Raw genomic sequence first — 20,818 nt, forward strand, 5'->3', positions numbered from 1 at the left:
TGAATACTTGGAGAATACTCTGGTCTTACAGTTCATGGTTTATTTGAAGCCATAATTGTGGAAAACATAATAGGCTCTGAATTTTATTTAAGATAAATAATTAGTTTCTGTTCAGATATAGATTTGCTCATGTCTTTCTTAATCATTTTTCAAAGTCTACATTTAGATTGAGTCATAAATGAGCTTTACAGTTTCTGAACTTAATCCAGTAAGTTTTGAGAACTGGCTATTGCAAAAGGGTGTGTGTTTTATACTGCCTGCTAAGTATGAAAAATTATTTCTGTTCCATTAATTTTGCATTACATGTGCTGTAGAAGAGATGACTAAGTTAAAATGTGACAAAGAAGTGCAACTTGAAGAGCTGTCAGAAACTCTGGTAAATGTTCATTTTATTAATCTCATGGCATTTGCTTTTCATATGAAATTCCTCTTGCTTTGTAAGTGCCTTAAATGCCATAAATAAATACAGTCTAGTCTACCTTAACATTTCTACTGAACTTTCTCATCCACAATTTCAGTGTTTTCTTTGAAGATCTTGTTTATTACCACTGTTTTTCTTGTCTCCTGTGTTTTGGGTTTTCTTGTCTCCTGTGTTTTGGTTTTCCTTGTCAGGTTTTTGGTTATTTCCTTCTTCATTCATGCCCATTCGAATGCCTTTATATCCCTCTGGATAGAAAGTTTTCCCATTTTTTTCTTACTTACAGGAAGGTAATTAGCTCTGGCCTCTGTGCACCCTGCTGTACTGTGGCACAGGCCCATTTTCTGTCACAGGAGTCTAAGCTATATGAATTACACTATTAACAGAGGTTTATTTTCATGATGATTTTATATTTACAAGTCTAACAAGAAACCATATCAACTAAAGTTAAGGTAGTGTGAAATCAGGTGTGCATTTTACTACCTCTGCTTGTTGTTACAATCTGTGCATTGAGTGTTCTGAACTGAGTTTCACTAATTTTCTAAAATGGGCAAATTGGAGGATTCTTGCTGAAGAAGGATCTTGAGGGTACTGTAAAAAAATTGCAGAGAGAGAAGAATTTGGAGAGAGAAATCAGAGAGGTGTGAAATAGGGCAATAATAAAACATGTTTTTATAAATAGTCAAGTTACACATCCTAACTTGAACACAAGTACATGGAAGTAGCACACAGAGCAGTGTCCCACCCTGAGCTGCTCTGCTCACAGCAGTGACAGCAGGAGATCTCTGTCCTCCTGTGCACAGGGGCCTGGCTGCTGCCCCTTGCACTCCTCCAGTGCCTGTACTGAGGATGGAGGCACAGCCCTGTTGATTGCCTTTCTGCTCTATCCTATAGAACTGGAATTCTATGATGTTTCTTTAGTCTTTTTTATTTCGATGAATGCAAAAGCTTGTAAAGTCTGAAGCAAATATCTTTATTTAAAATGATATCCAAGGACTCTAATTTAGTAGTTTTGCAGACTGGGTAATGAAACTCACAGCAGGGGCCAGGTACAGCACTGGTGTCAGAGCTCTCATCTCACACCACTTCATATCCCAGCAGAGATATGTAAAGGTACAGTCTGGATAACCCATGGTGTGGATGTTGTTTGGTTCTTCTGAAAGCCTTGTGCTGATAGCTCGTGTCTGACAACCACCATGAGTTGTAGTTTACACATGTGTGCTCAAAACTCCTTTTTCCTTCTGCAGAAAGAAATGCATGGTTTGAAAGCACAGCTGACTAGTACAGCTGAAAAGGAGCAGGATCATTTAAACCAGCTTTTGGCTCTGAAAACAGATCTTCAACAAGAGATGTATGACCATTTTGAAATATAGTATTTAATTTTTTTTTGTGTTATATAGAAGTTACTTTAAGGTACTTTAAAAACAGTGAAATGAGCGGTGATTGTTTTCTAATGGAAGTTTTGAATCACACAATACAACATAAATTAGATACTTACAGTTGTAAATTACATTTTCTCTATTTGTATTATTCTATGGAATATGTAGTTCTTCCATATCTCTGACTTTGTTAACAAGAAGAGAAAGTTTCTGAATTCATTGTTAATCCTGCTTTGAACTACATCATCTTCACGGACCATTATATTTATATAAAAGTTGACTCTGGTTTTCTTTACTTCTTCTATCTCCTTTTTATATCACTGGGACTGCTGCAAATCCTGTATTGGTAGATAAAGGCCTGGACTTTTTTCAGCATGGAGTAACACTTGATAATGGGTATATTTAACTTCAAAGGAGATTTCAAAATGCATGTTCTTATTCCTCTTGGCCATTTGTTTTAAATTAGGTTAAAGAATGAACAACTAACAGTGTGTCTCAATAAGCTTTCACTAGAGAAAGAACAAATAGCACAGGAGAGAAATGATGTGGCTGCAGAACTCAAGAAACTGCAAGAAAAACAAGAGGCAAGTTGTAAAATTCCAGATTTTTTAAAGGACAGTGCTCAGTTTTACAAATCAGATGATAAACTGCAACATGACATGGTTCTGTAGAGTACCTAAACTGTTTTTTGTGCTTGAATTGGGAAAGAAGTGTATTTACACTTGTGAATAAAGCAGGTCAGTGTGCTTTGGATGTCTTTGAATTTTTAAGAAGTCGCTTTGAATTTTATTTCTTTGCTGACATTGGTCTTTTTTTAGGATAGTGAGAAAAAGGAAGAAAATACAAAGCAGTTAGTTGTAAACCTAGAAGAGGCAAATGGCCAGCTAAGGCAAGTAAAAACAAATATTAATATCTGATATTGTTTAAGGAAGTAGATTCAGATAGTTAGTTGTGTTCATATGTTGCTTTCTGGGATTTTTTTGATTAATATTTTTCTAGATAATACAGCTAAACAGAAACTATTCAGTTCTGCTGTTGGCAAGTACAAATTTTATCAGATTAGAAATACCTGTTGCTACAGGAACAATGTTTGCCATCATTTTGCTTTACATAGAAAGAGCTGTCCTGTTGTGCATTAGACATGTTAGGTGTGAAGGAAATGAAAATGGAAGTTCAAGGTTATGGATGAAATGTGACAAGGCAAAACTGGCTGAGTGTTACTCTGCAGAAATCTCTGTACCATCAGTTCAATAGACAGGCAGCCTCCCATGTTTCAGAGCTGCATTACAATAGTCCAGGTTAGGATGTCTTTTCCTTAGCTTAGCTGGAACATCTTCTCCTACTTAAAATAAAAAGTATGGACAGTTCACATCTTGACTTACTAGGCATGTTGCTTCATTTTAAGAACATTTTCATTGAGCAGCTTATGAAATTCCCATCAACATCAGCAGCTCTTTGTAGAAAATAAAACAGGAGTTTATTAGTACTGAAAGGAAGTTGAAGGTAAGAAGTAAATATTTACTAATGCTTGTTAATTTGGCCCTTAGAAATGAACTGGAGTCTCTGAAGGAGAAAATGGCAAAGACAGGTGAAGAGATTCAAAGTAAACTGGATGAAAAAGAAGAAAACGTACGCATGGAAATATGTTACATAACCTGCAGGACAGAATTGAAATGTAAAATGTTTGTTGGGATTTTTTGTGCAAAGCTCTGCCTGGGGGATGTGGTCTCTGCCAGGGGCTTTCTCCTGTCACAGCTGCTGCCAGCTGTGACATTGTGTGTCCACATGCTGAGCCCTGGTATTTTGAAAGACAAGCACAGTCACAGGGATGTTTATTCCTTGCTGGGAAATTGAATATTAAAGACTTGTTTGATATCAGATAAACAGGGAACCTGTTTTTCTTTATTTTTTTCATATATCCACTGGGTGATGGATGGGCTCTAGATTAGTTTTTATATGTAGTGTGAGTTCTAGCTTAAATAGATTCAAATATTTTTACTTTCTGTAGTTTCAAAGCAACCTGGGGTTTTTAGCATTAAAACAGATTTCATAATTTCATTGTAAAAGTCAAAGATTTACAATTCTAATTTCAGATTAAGAGTATTGAAAATGAAATTTCAAGAAAGGAAAAGCAGTTGAAGAGTCTAGAAAATAATTGGGAAAATTAATTTTTTCATAGATTGTAGGGAACTTCATACAAATGTATTTTTGAAATTGTGAAGATACTGGAGGTTTTTTCCTTCTTCTTTCTTAACTCTGTAACCACTAAGGAACTGGTTCACTGCTATTAATTAAATTAATTAACATCTTGTAATACTTTATGGCTCAAACTCCAGTCATTCTAAAACATCAGCTTGTGTTTCAGTCCCATCAGAATAAACCAGACTGGTGCAAGTGCATGTTTGGGAATGTTGACAGAAATTGCTAACACAGGGTGTAATGTTTAGGACTTAACTAATTAATGTTTGAAATATCTCTTTCAGGTTAATAATTTAAAGAAACAGATGGAAAATAAAGCCAAATGCTTTGAAGAGTTGCAGCAGGAGGTGTGTAGAGATTTTGAAAGTCACAAATACATCAACACATGGTATTTTGGTGTGACTTTTCAGCATTTTTCATCTGCTGTGATATCTTTAGATACACCTATGTAAGTTAAAAATGTTCCTTTCTTATCCTAACTGATCAAATTAAGGAGTCGTCTTTGGAATCACTTGATCTGTTAAATTAGCCTTAATTTGAAAAAAGCAATTACAAAAATAATATCTTTAACAAACTTACACTTTTTTCATTTACTATATAGTATTATTTATGTACTTGTAATAAGGACCTATCACAGTTACCACTTGTAGAAAAGAATTCTGCACTAGCACAAATTGTAGAAACTTCACTGTGAAATATATATAACTTGTATTTTTGGTCATGACATCTTCACACCTTCTGTCAGCAGCATCTTAGTTTTAATTCCCATTCTGCCCCTCATTTGTTATTCCCTGTTGTTGCTCAGGGGGAGCCTTTCTTAAGGTCATGAAGAAACAGGATTTTCACAGTAATTATCTGAGCATTCTTTTGTTTGGAGAATTGTTCTGGAACCTGAACTGCACAAGAGAGATTTATGGAATGAACTCCATTCAATAACAGGAACTTGATGAAAGCTGGAATTTTGAAGATTCTGACATTCTTGACACAGTTAAACCATTACATAATTCTGTTAACTTATTAAAGTGCAGTGCTTGTTTTGTTTTATTTCAACAGAATCAGGTGCTGAAAAAGAAAATTACTGCAGAAAGCAAGAAAACCAGTATTCATGAAGGGAAGGTAGGTTTAAATAACATCACACAGAAGATGAAGTGAATGTTTTTAAGTCCCAGTGTAACTAATGACAGTACTTGTTAAATACTTTGTGAGCTGGTTTATGGATTTAGGATACAGATTGTGCAGGAATGAGCTCATCGTTTTTAGAAGATGCTTCCATTTTTAAACATTGGGCACTGACTATTGAACATTTAAATTAGATGGACTTCACATCACAATTAATTATGTTTCCAATCAGTCCCTTTCTTTTTTTTCCTTTTATTGGTAGTGGACTGAACAGTAACCCCATTGTGACAGAAAAGCATTTAAAAGACTTAGATACATTACTCACTTCAGGCTGTTCTTTAAATGTGTTCTGCACTGTAAATCCCTCTGATGGGAACATTGTGTCCAGCTTTGGGTACTGCATTTAGAGAAAGAAGTGGACTTTTGGGAGGATATTCATATGAGAAACTTAAAAGGAAAAACTGTAATCAAAATGCACAGCTGGGAGGAAAATGTCCCATAAAACCTGTGAAAATCTTACATAGAATTACAAGAGAAAGAATAAAATCTCCATCTCTATTTGTTTTTTTCCAAGGAATTCACAGCATTTAGGGCAGTCTTTCCCATTGTGCTGTTGCCATTGTTTCTTTGAGTATTTTCTAAATCACCTCAAAGTTTTTCTTTATAAAAAAAAAGCTGAACTTTTAAATAGGAAACACTTTAATCATATACCTGAGAAGTAACAGTGTGCTTCTGCTCAAAAATAAGAGGTAAAAAAAATTTAACATATTAATTCCTAAACAAATAACAGCAGCAATTCTGCATTCCCAAAAGGTGAAGAAATTGCAGTTAGAAATGGAAGATATGAACAAGCAACATAAGGAAGCAGTTGACATCTATCAAAAAGAGATAGAAACAAGAAAAGTGAATGAAAAGAAACTTAATGAACAGGTGAGGTGTTAATTTTTACTGCAATTAATTTTTTTTATTTAAAATGTTTTTATGAAGCTTTATTGGCCAGAGCCCTTGCTCTTACATTTCAGTCTCATCAACAGAAATGGTTGTTGTGTATGCCTGTGAGCAAAGCTTTAGTACATCAGGTGCTTAAGTTGAAGTATCTGAGTATGTCTTTGAAAATAAGAACCCAGTTAAAAATTCTTTCTTTCTAGATATAGTTCAAAGAAATTCTACCCTTGGTATAAAGTCAGCATAGCTAAATGAGATTATAACTTCTCCCATATTAGTATTTTTTTGCCCACACATTTTTTGATGGTAATGCTGAGAAATGTTAGGGCAGAGTGCTTGAAATGGTCTTTAGGTTCAAAGTGAACTTGTACCTTTAATCTTGCCCATTTTAACAATCTGCATAAAAGATGTCAGATTTGAAAAGGATTTCAGAAGCAAATGAAGTCCAAGACTACATTGCACCCACAGGGGGAAGAAGAAATTAAAGTAATATTTTTAAAATATATATTGTTATGTTTGTGAATGAAATGCAATTTACTGCTCCCAGGTAGAAAAGCTGAGGTTGCTTTATGAGGAAGCAGCAGTGATACAGAGAGAAACTGATATCCACTGTCAGCACAAGATAACTGAAATGGTGGCACTTATGGAAAAGCACAAGGTAAGAGATTTTACTGATTGCTGGCATTTGTAATGTGTTAATAACCCTTCAAACCCACAAAGAGGCCTGAGTCTGGGAAAAGGAAGCTGAACACATGCTTGACTTTTCATCACCTAAAATCCAATTCATTTGAAGATTTTGAAAACATGCCTATGGGCAGATAAATTTCATTTCTCTAAACTTCTAGGATTTAATTTTTAATTTTAAAGTTAGGCTTCCTTTAATACCCTCTGAATGCAGTATTTATCAGTATCAGTTTGGCCTCCTTCTCTGGGGAAATTACTTAGTGCCTGTCAGCAGTTTATTTTGACACATTTTAGTTTACCTTTCTATTACTCTCTTTTGCAGTATCTTTAGCAGATCCCATTAATAAAAATAGCATGGCTGGCTCTTAGGTGCTGAACACATATTGCATAGAAATAAAGCACTCTCTGCCAGTCCACAAAATAATACTGCATTGAGCATTTGATTTCTGCAGTTTCTGCAGAAGCATCAGTGTTTGTTCATGGTGCTTTCTGAATCTTCTGAGGAGCCTGGTTTGAAAAAATGATGTTTTAAGACTGGATAGATCTATAATTGTAACATTTCCATGTTACAAATCACATGTTTTGAGTTTGTTGTTGGTTTGGTTTTTTTAACACAGAACGAATATGATAAAATGGTTGAAGAAAAAGATGCAGAATTAAGAGTATATAAAATTAAACAGCAAAAGCAGTTATCATCAGCAAGAGCACTGGTAAGGAGTACTTTCCAATGTTAAATAATTCAGTGGAGGGGCTGATGTTCTTGTGTAGTGGTTTGATACTGGCTAAGCTTCAGGCACGCACAAAAAAAACATTCACTCATTTTTCTCTTCTGTAGTTGAGTCGAGGAGGGGAAGGAAAAATTGAAGGGTTCATGAATTGGGATAAGGATTAGGAGAAAAACACTTTAGGGGTAAAACAAGTTCAAACTTAAACAGTATCAAGAAAATGTATTAGAAATAGATTTAAAAGTGGGTAATGAGAATTAAAATGAACCTTTAGAACACCTTTTATCCCAGTCCCTCCCTGCTGCCCACCAACAGCACAGGGAGACAAAACGTGATCTCTAGTCAGTTTGTCACTTGTAAAAATCTTTTTTCAGTTTGCTTAGGGAGTTTCTTGCTGTGCTGTGGGGTCTTTCCCAATGGAGACAGTTCTCTGTGGACTTTTCCAGTGTGGTTTTATTTTTTAGGAGTAGCAGTCCTGCCTGACCTGCTGCAACATGAGTCCCTCCCACAGGCAAACAGAATTCCCACAACTGTTGTGCATGGGCCATTAGTTCATGGGGTGAAGTGTTTTGAGGATGAGCTGTTCTAGTTTGGAAACAAGGGGCCTCTTTATCTTCTCTCTTTGTTTGAATTTCCCACTAGATGACAGCTTTTTGACATCCACTCACTCCTGCATGGGCACCTTTTCTCATGGGCTGTGAGTGGATCTGTGCATTCCCCCATGTGCTTTGTGAATTCCAGGGACACAGTTTGTGTGTTACAGTCCTCACTATGGCTTGCAGAAGAATCTCAGCTCTGATGTTTGGAGCACTTCTTTTCCTTCCCTCCCCTCACTGACTTTAGTGTCACCACGTTCTTTTCACGTGTCTTCACTTTTTCCTCTTCTCTGATTCAGGAGAAAATTGTTGTCTGCAGGTTCATTTTTACTCAAGTTCTATCAGTTGTAAAGTTCTTACAGGGTTTTGCAGCTCTGAAAGGTTGATCTCAGTTTTCCAGGGATGACAGACCAAGAAACTGGGTGTGCAGGGACATTTATACAGGGGAGGTTCTCGGGGAGGGCACAAATTCTTTACCAATAGGGGAAGGCTGGGGAGGAGCACAAGGTGAGGTTTACAATACATAACCCAAGGAAACACGGGGAGGGAACAATTGAAACAGATCAATGGGGCTTCAAAGAACAGGGAATTGACAGGGAAGTTTCCAAAGTAAAGGGTAGGTAAAAAGTGGGATTGACAACTTAATGGGAGGAGGAACAGGGAACATTCTGGATCAAGGGGCAGGTTTAGGGCAAGATGGACAACTAGGTGGGAAGGTACAGTTTAACAATGCAGGGGGGAATGGAACAAATTATTGAGAAGAGAACACACCACAACATCTCCCTCAAGCCATGAGGGATGAGAACACACTGCAACATCTCCCTCAAGCCATGAGGGATGAGAACACACTGCAACATCTCCCTCAAACCATGAGGGATGAGAACACACTGCAACATCTCCCTGAAACCATGAGGGATGAGAACACACTGCAACATCTCCCTCAAACCATAAGGGATGAGAACACACCACAACATCTCCCTCAAACCATGGGGGATGAGAACACACTGCAACATCTCCCTCAAACCATGAGGGATGAGAACACTGCAACACCGTTACTGCCGCACATTTCCACCCCTCAGAAGAAGAAGAAGAAGTGCACACAGGTTTTTTCTTCCTTAAATCTGTCATCACAGAGGCATTACCAACTTTTAAAATCAGACCAGCAATGTGTCCATCATCAGCACCTTCAGAAATTGGCTCTGCTGGAAACAGAAGAAGCTTTCTCTCTCAGAAGCCACTTCTGTGGCTTCCTCCTGTGAAAAACGAGGTTCCCTTTCCTGGTAAAATTTAAAAGGTTGAATAAAAAACAATGAGACAAAAAATAAAGCAAAAGGTTTTAAAGGCTTGGTGCTTGACATTCAGCCAAGACCACCCACTAACTCAGAAAACACTTCTTTAAATGCATCAACATGTTGTATATTCATAGATCTTCAAACATTATTCAAAATCATCCCCCCCCCCCCACCACAACCTGTAAATCAATTTTTTTTTTCTTCCCTGGGGTTCTGGTGTCCGATAATCCAAGAATGTGAACAATTTCCTGATTATCTTTTTTTTTACCATTCTCTCATTTTTATCATTCTCATACATGAACAAAACCTTTTTACGTCATCATTTTATACTCCAAGAAAAATATATGTATTTATCACACTACTATTTCTAAGTTTTGTTAATAGCAGAACTAAAAGAAACTGTATTAATACAGCAGAGTTTTCCAACATTATACATACAGCATTCATTTTAATATTTGTGAAAAGCCAATAATAGAATATGTTATTATAACACTCCACCCCCACTGAGAGCCAAGCTGTGTTAAACCCACACACCTTGAGTGTAATAAAATTATAAATGTCATGTTTTACTTCTTCCTATTGAATATTTGGGGAAGGGTTAACTATCTGCTTTAGTGGGACTGAACAGTAAAAATCAGCCCACTAATTTATTTCCTTTTATTGTCTTACAGATCTTATTCTGGGCACTAAAAACTCCAAATGCTTCTAAAAATAAATGGGAGTAGCAGTGTGTTTGTGTCTACTCTTCCAGCCATGTGTGTCATGTTCTGACTTCACAGTTTGAAAAGGAAATTTTTGTTTTAAATAGTTCGATTCTGCCCTCTCACCCCATTCTCCCAAGTGTTTTAAGGTCTTACCTTGAACACTTATGATCAACTACCTATTTCCTATAGTACTTCAGTCTTTAATTTTAAACAAGGTAAAGCAAAGCTTCAAGTATAGGGTTGAAAAACAAATAGAATTATCTTTTGTATCTAATGAATATCCCTATTAATTATTTTGGACTGTTTTCTTTTTTCTGGATTGGGCATAGTTAACCCTAGCCTTTATTTAATTGTTTTTAGGAAAATGAGCTTTCATGTTTGAAACGTGAACTGTCATCCCTTAAGGAGCAGCTGAAAGCAGAAATTGAAGAAAAGGTGGAGTTTTTCACTAACTGAGCAGTGTGGGTGAGGTGTGGCCTGGGCTTGTGCTCTAGAAGTTGTGTAAGGAATGAAATTGAATAGAAAAACAGTGTCTGGTCATATATTTGTGTGAAGTTTGTAACAGTCTGTGATTATAAACTGTGTTCTGTAATTACACCAAGAAGATTCTTAACAACTGAATTCAAATAAATATTTCCTTCCTATCACATAACTCTGTTTTAGGAGAATCTTGTAAAAGAGCACTCTCGAAATATGATTCCTGAAAGTGAAAAGAAACACAAGGTAACTTTAACTTTTTAATTGGTTTTAGAGTTTGGAAGTATTTATATGTGTAGAATCAATTGAAGTGCCATGATAAATTATTTGTGTTCAGCAAAACACATTTTGTGTTCTTACTTCTCTGTATTTCTTACTTCTCTGTAGATGCTTAATTTTTTTTTCCTGAGATAAGCAGGGATTTTAAAGGGTGATCCCATTCCATGGAGACATTAGACAGCAGTTTATGGAAGGGCTCCCAGTGTGTCATTTTTCTTTCTCAGTTGTTGCTTTATATCTCTAGAATTGTTTTACTTAGTCTTCAAAAGTGTCCATTTATAAAAGCACTTTTTTCTCTATGGAAGGGAAAAAAGTTTATATAGCTGTAAAAATTATTGAAGTATCAAAGTATTCCTGAATACTGAATACTGCAGAACTTGCCCTTCTTCCCTGTCAGGAATTTGCTTGTGGTTTTCATCTTGGAACAACAGAATCCACCATCGTTTTGGTGTTACCTTTCTAAAAAAGGACTGCACTGGACTATTGCAATGTTTCTCAGTTTAACTTCTAGTGAAAGGGCTGTTTCAACTAACACCAATCTTGATATTGCTGTCAATCTTTCTCTGAAAGCCTCTTCCTGCAGTTTTGTTAGTTTCCATTTTCTGAGATGTTTGATACAGTCCACGTGTAGTGGCTGCAATTGAGAATAACCAGAATTTCTGCAGATAAACATAGAGAACAATGTGCTATGAAACTCAACTCTTCCACAGCTTCCTGTTCATTCTCCTAGTTTGGCAACCAAAAAAAGGATATTTCTACCCCACCCCACTTTGTTTGGGTCTTTGCTTCGTGTTTGGATGGAAAGAAAATAATTCCACCACGTCTCTCAGGTGTCTTCTTGGACACTCAGACTGTAAAGTGGGTCATGAGATTGGGTTTAGACTCTATATTTACTCCATAAAATAGAATTTAAAACTACAAACATTTTCTTTCCCAGACATATATTATAAAGACTCCTCCAACAGATAAACTGCAAAGTGGAAGAAGCACAAACCTGCCCTCGGAGCAGAGCACAAGGAAAAAGCAAAAAGTGCTTGTCCAGCTGGATTCTCAGTCAAACAGCTCTGAGCACACTGACCTCCTGGTAAGAGCCAGAGAGCAAATCCTGTGCTGAACAGTTCTTTGTGCTCACTGCTGTGTCTAAGAGTGAAGATAAAGGGTTGGGGCTTCTACATTCAAGCCAGTATTTATGTGTATATTTTTACTTGATTGGCTCTTTCTGGAATTGTGGTTATATGTACATAATTTGCATTCTTTTTATTGAACTGTTATGCCTCATAACAACATCTTAACTTTTTTTTTAATAGTTTAATATCCTGAGAGGGATAGAAAAAGTATTTTTTAATATAGTGTGACTAAACAACTTTTTAATTTATTAGAGCATAGTCTCTGAAGAAGAAATGTTTAAACAATTGTACAAAGATTATCCACAAGCTTCACAATTACATTCGACAGCACCAAAAAAGGTATGTTATCCTTTCATAAGATTAAACCAAACAGTTAATGAGATTGTTTACAGAAACTGATGGATGGCTTTATTTCCCTTCCTAGACACCAGCTCCATGCCATGGGAAATCTCCAGGCTCTGCACTGAAACTCCAAACCATGAGGAGAATGCGCCAGGCGGGGTGGGCGGCGGTTTCCAAAATGGACAGGAAAAGAAAAATTCAAGAAGCTGTAAAGCTCTTTGCTTAAAATGCAGAAATGCCCAGTGCCCTGGCATTGCTTCCTGGTGCCTCCACAGCGTTGTTATTCTCTGAGTTAGTACTTTGTTGCATTTTTCTGTCGTGCTCAGTGTGTTTAATATTATTTTCATTTCCTTTACACATATAAACTTCATAGATCTATAACTGCATCCCTCTCCAGAGCATTTTCCACCTTTCCTCCCTTGTGCTTCAAAATGTTGGGACACAAATTAGCCAATTTAAAATTTTGAAAAAAATATAACTACATAGAAAGTTGTTTCAAAGCTGCTTCTGTCATTAGAAATTCTGGTTTTAAAGATCTTCTGTTCTTTTAAATTTACTGCTTTTCTGAATAGATAGCACAGTGAAAGAAATGTAGGTGTTAAATGTATGCACTTTTGCCTGAAGTCTTCTGGTTTTTTCCATTTCACTGGCTGGTAGACCTGTCTTTTTAGACTGTTTTGTTTTCACTATGTTAAAACGGTTTTGGAATTTCTAAAATGGAAGTTTCAATAGAGTTACTTGCATTAAAAGATATTTCATCTTCATGAAGAGTAAAATATGCATGTTATAAGATATGAAAGCAATGTTAAGATGCCATTAAATTGTTTTTCTGAAATATAAAGTGTGGGACTAAATGTTGTTGCTTTGAATATTTGAACACAGACAGAAATCACCAGGCAGCCTTCCTAGGGACCAGCAGCTTCTGCCACAGAAGTGTAAGGATAGATTAGAACATCTGTTTCTGTATTAATCCTGATTAATCTTGGTTTCACAACAATGACAACTCCCAGTTCAGAGCCTAGAGATAACAAAAAACCTACAAGTTTCTTCAAACTTCCAATAGAATGAAAAATCTTCAAATAGAATGAAAAATTATCAAATAGAATCAAAAAACAAAAATCCGAGATTTGTCTGAAGTGGAAAGTAAAACATATTTATTGCCTTCTTTTTGTGTAGTCTTATGGATACGCCAGTAGTTTGGGTTCCTTATGTTGAGTAGGGATGTAAATACAATTTTTTTTTTGTATGTAACTAATAAATATTGTGCAAAGATCTGGAAGAATATACTGTGCTTTCCACATGAACAGTTGAAAGTGAAACATGGAAGTTTGTACTGCCCACTTCTAGACTCAAACAGTAACTAATCAATCAGAACCTTGGTGTTTTCTAGGGACATGAATCCATAGTATATCACATAATTCTCCTGATACCATGAGTGTGTCCTGTGAGGTGTTGTGTAAATCACCTCAGAAATTACAAAAATATTTCCAGCAATGCTCCAGAAAGCTTGCAGGAAATGCAAAGAGCAGGGAAGGGTGTGAAATGATACCTGCCTGTTTCTGTGCCTCAGGGTCCCTGTGCTTGTGCCATGACAAGTCCACAGCTGCATCTCTGTGTCCCTTTCTCTGGCACCTGCCCCTCATTCCCAGTTCACTGCAGCACCCACTGGGGGAGAATCCAGAGGGTGAAAGAGACCAAACAACTCCAGGGCTCAGACACAGACAGGTCCATGGGGGAAGGAAAAGCTGTGCAAGGAAGCAGAGCCAGGAATTCACTCCCTGCTTCCCCCAGGCTGGTGGGTGTTCATCTCTCCCCAGGTAAGCAGGGCTCCATTCCAGGCACTTGGGGACACAAACTCCATCACTTCCAGCATCCCCCGCTTCCTGCTTCTGTCCCTTCTTTCCAGACTGATTCTTCTTCTACATGGCCTGGGAGTCCCCTGGAGCCAGGTCAGGGTCCCCGGTCCCAGCTGTGTCTCTCCCCCTTTCTGGTGCTCCCCAACCCCCTCACTGTCAGGGCAGGATGAGGAACAGGAAAGGCCTTGGCTCTGGGCAGGACCAAAAACCTCCTGGACTCTTCCTGGCCCAAATCCAAGCCCAGCCCCAGAGAAGCCCCCGGGAAGGAAGTTAACTCCTCCCAGCCCAAACCAGTCCCCAGCACCAGGGGCCAGCACTGTCAGTGTTGTGCACCCAGCCCTGGCAATGAGGCATCAGGATAGTTACCATGGCCACTGTCCTGGTTTGAAAGACAGGTGTTTGCTAAGTGTCCTAGGGTGATGTTATGGTGTTTCTATCTCCAATCGTGTGTCCTGATTATGTTTGGTATTATGTCCTGTGCTTCCAGGACTGAGTCTGAGAGTGAAGCTTTGTTTTGTCTTGTTATCAGCCGGCTCACCTCCCCCATGGTCTATGTTTAGGAGAGGTTTTAGCTCGGCTTGCTTGCTTGCCTGCTTGCTTGCTTGCTTGCTTGCTTGCCTGCTTGCTCGCTTCTGCCTTTTTCTTTCCTTCGCTTTGCCCTTGCTTTCTGCTTATTAGTTAGTTCAGCTAGGCAGTCCAACTTTTTCCCTGGACTGTTTTCTCTTCCACCCCGTCCCCTCCCTCTCCTGGATACCATCTGAACGGACGGGGACCTGGGAACCCCAAGAAACACCGGGAGGCTACACTCTGTCACCTGCAGCAGTCATCCCCAGCGCCAGAGACTGATAACTGCGCGACCACTCGCCAGAGAGACTGAGTTTGTCATCCCTTCAGAACGGTGAAAGAGTTTTTTTGTCAGCTGGTGTTGTCTTTTTTCCCTGTGCTGGGGAGTGTCTTGCTTGTTAAATAAACAGGTTTTTTCTCCCACTCTTCTCCGAGGAAATTCTTCCCGAACCCGGTGGGGTGGGGGGGAGGAGTCGTGGGGTTTGCTGTCTGGAGGCTCCTTCTGGAGGTTTTCCCCCAAATTTGCCCAAAACCAGGACAAATAAATTGGCGCCCAACTCGAGGCTCGAGAAAGTGGGAAAAAACCCTGTTCTAATAATAATAATAATTTGGTTCAAATTCTTTTGTGTTGGTATAGAGCAGTTATTGGCTATGTTGTTGGAATTCATGTCTTTTGGGGTGGAGGCCTGCATGGGATTTTGGTCCCTAGGGTTTTTTGAAGTCTTAATACCTTTGTGGTCCCTGGGTTTATTTGCTTATCCAGAAATAGCTCCAGTATTGTCCCTAATGCGTAGTTTCTGTAGCAGAGGGGCATTGACCAGAATATCCATCGGGCTGGGCTTGGTTTTAATGGCCTGCAGGAGATTTATAAAGGTGCTGGAATCTGTTCCAGGAATGTATGGTTCTTGGTTGTGGTTGTGCACTCAGTTTGTTAGAGGAGAAGCAGGGGATGAGGCTTTTCAGCCTTTGTTCTCCTTCTTCTCCTCTGAATTTGTTACATCCTTATTAGAGAATGTTCAGTTCCCCCTGAGTGTTAAAGAGACCATCTTTCTGGTGTTTAATATAGTAAGCTTTCTCTATACAGTCTGCAGTTTCTCTAGAATGAGAGCTGAGATTTCTAGAGGGGCTGAGACCCCTGACCCCAGAGTAGAGCCAGGCGTGAGGAATCCTGAATGGTGTGGGAAATGGGAGGATATGGGCCAAATCTTAAAGGAATTTTCTGACCCTACATCCTGGGATTTTCCATGTGAACAAATTCAGAACCCAGCTGAGGTGGCAAAGTACCTGAAAGAGAAGTGCCATGGTAATTCTAAGGAGAAGAAGATCATTGCAGTGAGCTGGGCCCTGGCATATGCTTACCGTACCCTGCTAGATACTGTAGGGCAGCAGACAGAGGAAGGGGGACAGGCAGATAAATCAGCCACTATCCCAGTCACTCAGGCTGCAGCCAACACCCCAGGCTCGAGGCCAACAACTACACCAGACAGTGAGCCTAAGCCAGCAGCTAAACCTGTCAGTAAGCCTCAACCAATGGCTGTTGCTACCAGCACGAGAAGTGGAAAGTGCACAGACAAGACTGATCGACCAGTGGATGATGATGATGATGATGCAGGAGAAGGACCCTCGACGCCTCCTGACATAAAACCAGGAGTCAAAGCAACTGGTACAAGATCAGAGGCCAATATTGAGTCTTTTTCCCTAAAGGACCTCCGTGGCCTAAGAAAGGATTACACCCGACGACCTGATGAGTCTATAATTAGTTGGTTGGTCCGTCTTTGGGATGCTGCAGGCGAGGCTACAATTCTGGATGGCACTGAAGCCAGGCATTTGGGATCCCTGTCACATGATCCTGTCATCGACCAAGGAATGATGAGAGGGCCTAACCCTCACAGCCTCTGGGCACGGGTCCTGGACAGTGTAGCACAAAGATACCTGTGTGCAGATGATCTTTATATGCAGCAGACCCACTGGAAGACGATAGAACAAGGGATCCAACGCCTGAGAGAAATGGCAGTGGCAGAGATTATCTTCTCAGATGACATAACAACTAGGAATCCGGACTTGGTACCATGTACATCTGTGATGTGGCGAAAACTTGTACGACTTGGGCCCCATGAATACGCTTCTGCTTTAGCAATAATGAAGCGGGACGAGAGGGATGAGACCGTGCTTGATATGGCAAAGAAGCTCCGAGCATATGCAGATGCTGTGCATGGCCCAACACATGCCAGAATTGCAGCTGTGGAAACACGTCTGCAGAAATTAGAAGACAAGATAGAGGAGAATCATAAAAGACTCAGGGAGGAGATTAAAGAGGACCTTCTCCAAATCTCAGCAGTACAAATTAGAGGCCCTGGTATCCAACGCAGACGTTCCCCTGATGGGGAGAGGAGGTACACCCCACAAGCTGAGCTGTGGTTCTTCCTACGTGATTGCGGAGAAAACATGAGGAGATGGGATGGAAAATCTACTGCTGCTCTGGCACAACGGGTGCGTGAATTGAAGGAAGGCAAGACCCAAAGAGGAAGTTCCACCAAAAGGAGAGCAGCTCCAGTTGCCCGTAGCCAAGCTGCCAAGTATGATGATGATGATATATCTGATCCCCTTGAAGGAACCTCTAAGACATATGCCCAAGGAAAGAAGGATAAACAGGCTTAGAGGGGCCCTGCCTCTAGCCAGGGAGAGGCGAGGGAAAATCGTGTCTTCTGGACTGTGTGGATTCGTTGGCCTGGCACATCGGAACCACAAAAGTATAAAGCTTTGGTTGATACTGGTGCCCAATGCACATTAGTCCCATCAAGATATGTGGGGGCAGAATCTGTTTCTATTGCTGGTGTGACAGGTGGATCACAGGACTTTACCTTGGTGGAAGCTGATGTGAGCTTGACTGGACATGAATGGAAAAAACATCCTATTGTGACTGGCCCAGAGGCCCCATGCATTTTGGGCATAGATTACCTCAGAAGGGGGTATTTTAAAGATCCAAAAGGATTCAGGTGGGCATTTGGGATAGCAGCTGTGGTGACAGAGGGCATCCAGCAATTGAACACCTTGTCTGGACTGTCTGAGAATTCAAGTACTGTAGGACTTCTGAAAGGAGAAGAGCAAAAGGTACCAATTGCCACTTCCATAGTGCATCTCCGACAATACAGAACAACTCGAGATGCTGTGGTTCCCATCCATAAAATGATCCGTGAGCTGGAGAGCCAAGGGGTGGTCAGCAAAACCCACTCACCCTTCAACAGCCCCATCTGGCCTGTATGTAAATCTGAAGGAGAATGGAGACTGACCGTAGACTATCGTGCATTGAATGAGGTGACTCCACCACTGAGCGCTGCCGTGCCGGACATGCTGGAACTGCAGTACGAGCTGGAGTCCAAGGCAGCAAAGTGGTACGCCACCATTGACATCGCCAATGCATTTTTCTCCATTCCTCTGGCAGCAGAGTGCAGGCCTCAGTTCGCTTTCACATGGAGGGGAGTGCAGTACACCTGGAATCGACTGCCCCAGGGGTGGAAGCACAGTCCTACTATCTGCCATGGACTGATCCAGACTACACTAGAAAAAGGTGAGGCTCCAGAACATTTACAATATATTGATGATATCATTGTGTGGGGGAACACAGCAGCAGAAGTGTTCAAGAAAGGAGAGAGAATCATCCAAATCCTCCTGGAAGCCGGCTTCGCCATCAAGAAGAATAAAGTTAAGGGACCTGCTCGAGAGATCCAGTTCCTGGGAGTGAAGTGCAAGATGGACGGCGTCAGATTCCTACTGATGTCATCAACAAAATCACAGCTATGTCCCCACCAACCAACAAGAAGGAGACACAAGCTTTCTTAGGCGCCATAGGTTTTTGGAGGATGCACATTCCTGAGTACAGCCAGATTGTGAGCCCTCTTTACCTGGTCACCCGCAAGAAGAACGATTTCCATTGGGGCCCTGAGCAGCAACAAGCTTTTGCCCAGATAAAGCAGGAAATTGCTCATGCAGTAGCCCTTGGCCCAGTCAGGACGGGACCAGATGTGAAGAACGTGCTCTACTCTGCAGCCGGGAACCATGGTCTGTCCTGGAGCCTGTGGCAGAAGGTGCCTGGTGAGACTCGAGGCCGACCATTAGGATTTTGGAGTCGGAGCTACAGAGGGTCTGAAGCTAACTACACCCCAACAGAGAAGGAGATCTTGGCCGCCTACGAAGGGGTCCAAGCTGCCTCAGAGGTGGTTGGCACAGAAGCACAACTCCTTCTGGCACCCCGACTACCGGTGCTGGGGTGGCTGTTCAGAGGAAAGGTTCCCTCAACCCACCATGCCACCAGTGCTACATGGAGCAAGTGGATTGCCCTCATTACACAGCGCACCCGGATTGGAAAACTGAATCGCCCTGGGATTTTGGAAGTAATTACAAATTGGCCTGAAGGTGAAAGTTTTGGTGTCACAGATGAGGAACAAGAACCAGTGACACGGGCTGAAGAAGCTCCACCATATAACCAACTGCCAGCAGAGGAAACACGCTATGCTCTATTCACCGACGGTTCCTGTCGCATTGTGGGGATGAATCGGAGGTGGAAAGCAGCCGTATGGAGCCCCACGCGACGGGTAGCAGAGGCCACTGAAGGAGAGGGTGGATCCAGTCAACTTGCTGAACTCAAAGCGGTTCAACTGGCCTTAGACATTGCAGGAAGAGAGAAGTGGCCAAAGCTTTACCTTTATACCGATTCATGGATGGTAGCCAATGCTCTGTGGGGATGGTTGGAGAGATGGAAAGAGGCTAACTGGCAGCGTAGAGGAAAACCAATTTGGGCTGCCGAAGAGTGGAAAGATATCGCTACCCGGTTAGAGAAATTACCTGTGAAGGTTCGCCATGTAGATGCCCATGTTCCCAGAAGTAGGGCTAATGAAGAGCAGCAAAACAATCAGCAGGTAGATCAGGCTGCAAAGATAGGGGTGTCAAAGATAGACCTTGATTGGGAACACAAGGGAGAGTTGTTCCTAGCATGATGGGCCTATGATGCCTCAGGCCACCAGGGTAGAGATGCCACCTATAAGTGGGCACGAACCGAGGGGTGGATCTAACCATGGACAGTATTTCTCAAGTTATCCATGACTGTGAGACATGCGCTGCCATCAAGCAAGCCAAGCGGGTGAAGCCCCTCTGGTATGGGGGGCGGTGGTCCAAGCACAAGTATGGGGAGGCCTGGCAGATTGACTACATCACACTGCCCCAGACACGCCAAGGCAAGCGCTATGTACTGACCATGGTGGAAGCCACCACTGGATGGTTGGAGACCTACCCTGTGTCTCATGCTACAGCCCGTAACACCATCCTGGGCCTGGAAAAGCAGGTCCTTTGGAGGCATGGCACCCCTGAGAGGATTGAGTCAGACAATGGGACTCATTTCAAGAATAGCCTTATCAACACTTGGGCTAGGGAACATGGCATTGAGTGGGTGTACCATATTCCCTACCATGCACCAGCTGCAGGGAAAGTGGAAAGGTACAATGGACTGTTAAAAACCACCTTGAGAGCATTGGGTGGGGGATCATTCAAAAACTGGGAGCAGCATTTAGCAAAGGCCACTTGGTTAGTTAACACCCGGGGTTCCACCAACCGAGCGGGCCCTGCCCAGTCTGAGTCCCTGAATATAGTAGATGGAGACAAAGTCCCAGTGGCACATATCAGAGGTTTGTTAGGGAAGGCAGTTTGGATCAATTCTGCCCCGAGTACAGACAAACCCATTAGTGGGATTGATACCGAAATAATGAGAAAAAGGACTAATTTGGATATAGTAGTAGTCATGCTAAGGTTTAGAAAACTGCAGTTCTCAGACAGGCCCTGGGAACCAGCCCTGGGAATGAGCTGGGGACTGTGGAAACAATAATTAAAGATAATTAAAGAATTTAGTGGAGCATATAAGAACATCTAGAAACTTTCAGGATAAGGCTAAAGTATAATAATAAATAAAGGGTTCTGGTGATGGGAAAACATGCAAGGGGGAATTAAAGGGGGGTAGCCTATAGTTTTGAATAGACAAGCATGCAAAATTTATAACTTTTAGGAATGATATCTACAAGATTTATGTATCTGTATTGTCTTGAAGAATGTGTACCTCTGCACG

General features: G+C 40.9%; 2 long non-coding RNA genes across 2 annotated transcripts; both read left to right on the forward strand.

The window, feature by feature from the left end:
- The first annotated feature begins 6,554 nt into the window (after nt 1-6,554).
- On the forward strand, nt 6,555-11,328 carry LOC148218859 (uncharacterized). The gene is made up of 3 exons (XR_015800068.1): nt 6,555-6,718; nt 7,362-7,454; nt 10,422-11,328. It is a non-coding gene; the product is annotated as an uncharacterized LOC148218859 (long non-coding RNA).
- Nucleotides 11,329-11,779: 451 nt separating this feature from the next.
- On the forward strand, nt 11,780-13,127 carry LOC148218860 (uncharacterized). The gene is made up of 3 exons (XR_015800071.1): nt 11,780-11,901; nt 12,197-12,283; nt 12,369-13,127. It is a non-coding gene; the product is annotated as an uncharacterized LOC148218860 (long non-coding RNA).
- The last annotated feature ends 7,691 nt before the right edge of the window (nt 13,128-20,818 follow it).

The sequence above is a fragment of the Sturnus vulgaris genome, unplaced genomic scaffold, assembly GCF_052056855.1.
Source record: "Sturnus vulgaris isolate bStuVul1 unplaced genomic scaffold, bStuVul1.hap1 Scaffold_157, whole genome shotgun sequence".
In the NCBI taxonomy this organism is placed as follows: domain Eukaryota; kingdom Metazoa; phylum Chordata; class Aves; order Passeriformes; family Sturnidae; genus Sturnus; species Sturnus vulgaris.